Source organism: Schistocerca cancellata, chromosome 1 (genome assembly GCF_023864275.1).
Source record: "Schistocerca cancellata isolate TAMUIC-IGC-003103 chromosome 1, iqSchCanc2.1, whole genome shotgun sequence".
NCBI lineage: Eukaryota > Metazoa > Arthropoda > Insecta > Orthoptera > Acrididae > Schistocerca > Schistocerca cancellata.
In genome coordinates this window covers 1,269,814,898-1,269,818,071 of record NC_064626.1, presented here as the reverse complement: position 1 = coordinate 1,269,818,071, position 3,174 = coordinate 1,269,814,898, and the positions used below count along the sequence as shown (strand labels likewise).

Here is a 3,174-nt window from a genome sequence, read left to right as displayed (position 1 = left end):
CCACCTGACGGTGTGTGGCGGAGCGTACCTTGAGTACCTCTATCGGTTCTCCCTTCCATTGCAGTCTCGTACGTCAAATGAATACCCGACTATCATCTGCATTTATTCTTGGTGTAGCAATTTTAATGGCCAGCAGTGTAGTTGGCGTAGACAGGAAGTGAAAGTTTCAGGAAGAATTTCGTGTAAAATGAGTTTGGTTTTGGAAATTGGCGCTCCCTCTACCCTGATAAACGAATCAGGCTCATCTTTCTTTTCCGAGTCGCAACAGCCGATGAGTCTTACTGGAATGTAAACTATGAAGAAACTTCAGCCTATCCAGGTTCCGATCAATAAAGAACATTACGGGCGTAAAAGTTAGCGGCCAGCCAGGGGGAATGGAAGCTCGGGCAGTAAACACGCCTGCCGTAGCCCCGGGGCCGGCGCGGTCAAACCCCGCTGTAGTCTCAAGAACAGCGATTCGAGGCGAGACGATCCGATACGGCGAATTTCGCGGACCGCGCTTCGCTGAGTCTCCCCACTTTAACTCGGCCAGCAGCGCGTAACTAAGTCGGGGCGGAGAATCGACACTGACAACAAAGGTCAGGGGCGACATTTCTCTCTCGGTACGACTCCAGCATCTGAGAGAGAACGAGTCACTCGCAGGGGGAGGGAAGTGTTCTTCGCCTACACAATATACTGATTGGCATACTTGATGCACACTAGGAATGAACAACCATTCGCCGGCCCGTGTGGCCGAGCGGTTCTAGGCGCTACAGTCTGGAACCGCGCGACCGCTGCGGTCGCAGGTTCGATTCCTGCCTCGGGCATGGATGTGTGTGATTTCCTTAGGTTAGTTAGGTTTAAGTAGTTCTAAGTTATAGCGGACTGATGACCACAGCAGTTAAGTCCCATAGTGCTCAGAGTCATTTGAACAATTTTTTGAACTACCATTCGTTTTTTTGCGTAAGACGTTCTACTGTGGTGAAAACTCAGAAAGTTGTACTTCAAAATTAAGCTGTAGACAGGGCATACTATTCTGACTGGAGAAACAACAAAATTCACGAATGGAGTCCCACAAGGTTCAATATTGTGTCCTCCATTATCTCTCACACAGGTTAATGATCAACCATTTAACACACATCAAGCAGAATTAATTACAGCTGTAGATTACACAGGTGCTATAATCAGCCGCAATAAACTTACAGCAATAGATTAAAATATAAACACGGTGTTTAGAAGGATTATTGCCTGGTTTTCTGCAAATGATCTCTTTTTCTCTCTTAATTTTAAGATGAGATAGCAGATTCAGTTCTGAACTCGAAAGGATACAACCCCACTGGTAAATTTAAAGCAATGGTAAGGAGCTACTAAGCATGGCGAAATCGTCGAAATTTTTGGATGTACATATTGATGAGGGTTTAAATTGAAAAAAAAAAAAACACGTTAGAGCTTGTTAAAGTACTCAGCTCAGTCACTTTTGAATTCCGTGCTTTTGCGAGCCTTGACCAGAGATAATTAGTCAGTTAACATACTTTGCTTATTCTGAGTCAAAAGTGTCACATACGATTTCAGGGTTAACCCGTTTTTAAGGAAGGAACTCTCCATTGCACAAAAGTATGCCATAAGAATAATATGTGGGTGCTCACCCACCACCATCTTGTAGAGATCTGTTTAAGGAGTGATGTACACTCCTGGAAATTGAAATAAGAACACCGTGAATTCATTGTCCCAGGAAGGGGAAACTTTATTGACACATTCCTGGGGTCAGATACATCACATGATCACACTGACAGAACCACAGGCACATAGACACAGGCAACAGAGCATGCACAATGTCGGCACTAGTACAGTGTATATCCACCTTTCGCAGCAATGCAGGCTGCTATTCTCCCATGGAGACGATCGTAGAGATGCTGGATGTAGTCCTGTGGAACGGCTTGCCATGCCATTTCCACCTGGCGCCTCAGTTGGACCAGCGTTCGTGCTGGACGTGCAGACCGCGTGAGACGACGCTTCATCCAGTCCCAAACATGCTCAATGGGGGACAGATCCGGAGATCTTGCTGGCCAGGGTAGTTGACTTACACCTTCTAGAGCACGTTGGGTGGCACGGGATACATGCGGACGTGCATTGTCCTGTTGGAACAGCAAGTTCCCTTGCCGGTCTAGGAATGGTAGAACGATGGGTTCGATGACGGTTTGGATGTACCGTGCACTATTCAGTGTCCCCTCGACGATCACCAGTGGTGTACGGCCAGTGTAGGAGATCGCTCCCCACACCATGATGCCGGGTGTTGGCCCTGTGTGCCTCGGTCGTATGCAGTCCTGATTGTGGCGCTCACCTGCACGGCGCCAAACACGCATACGACCATCATTGGCACCAAGGCAGAAGCGACTCTCATCGCTGCAGACGACACGTCTCCATTCGTCCCTCCATTCACGCCTGTCGCGACACCACTGGAGGCGGGCTGCACGATGTTGGGGCGTGAGCGGAAGACGGCCTAACGGTGTGCGGGACCGTAGCCCAACTTCATGGAGACGGTTGCGAATGGTCCTCGCCGATACCCCAGGAGCAACAGTGTCCCTAATTTGCTGGGAAGTGGCGGTGCGGTCCCCTACGGCACTGCGTAGGATCCTACGGTCTTGGCGTGCATCCGTGCGTCGCTGCGGTCCGGTCCCAGGTCGACGGGCACGTGCACCTTCCGCCGACCACTGGCGACAACATCGATGTACTGTGGAGACCTCACGCCCCACGTGTTGAGCAATTCGGCGGTACGTCCACCCGGCCTCCCGCATGCCCACTATACGCCCTCGCTCAAAGTCCGTCAACTGCACATACGGTTCACGTCCACGCTGTCGCGGCATGCTACCAGTGTTAAAGACTGCGATGGAGCTCCGTATGCCACGGCAAACTGGCTGACACTGACGGCGGCGGTGCACAAATGCTGCGCAGCTAGCGCCATTCGACGGCCAACACCGCGGTTCCTGGTGTGTCCGCTGTGCCGTGCGTGTGATCATTGCTTGTACAGCCCTCTCGCAGTGTCCGGAGCAAGTATGGTGGGTCTGACACGCCGGTGTCAATGTGTTCTTTTTTCCATTTCCAGGAGTGTATTTCAAATACAGCATCACAGTACACATTTTCTCTAACGAGATTTGTTGTAAGTAATCCATTAAAGTTCATAAGGATAAGTGATAT

At 50.1% G+C, this 3,174-nt stretch overlaps 1 non-coding gene across 1 annotated transcript; it reads left to right on the top strand.

Annotated features, from left to right (window-relative positions):
• Positions 1-722: 722 nt before the first annotated feature.
• Trnas-gga (transfer RNA serine (anticodon GGA)) lies at positions 723-806 on the top strand. Its single transcript is given in 2 exon segments — positions 723-762; positions 772-806. It is a non-coding gene; the product is annotated as a tRNA-Ser (tRNA).
• The last annotated feature ends 2,368 nt before the right edge of the window (positions 807-3,174 follow it).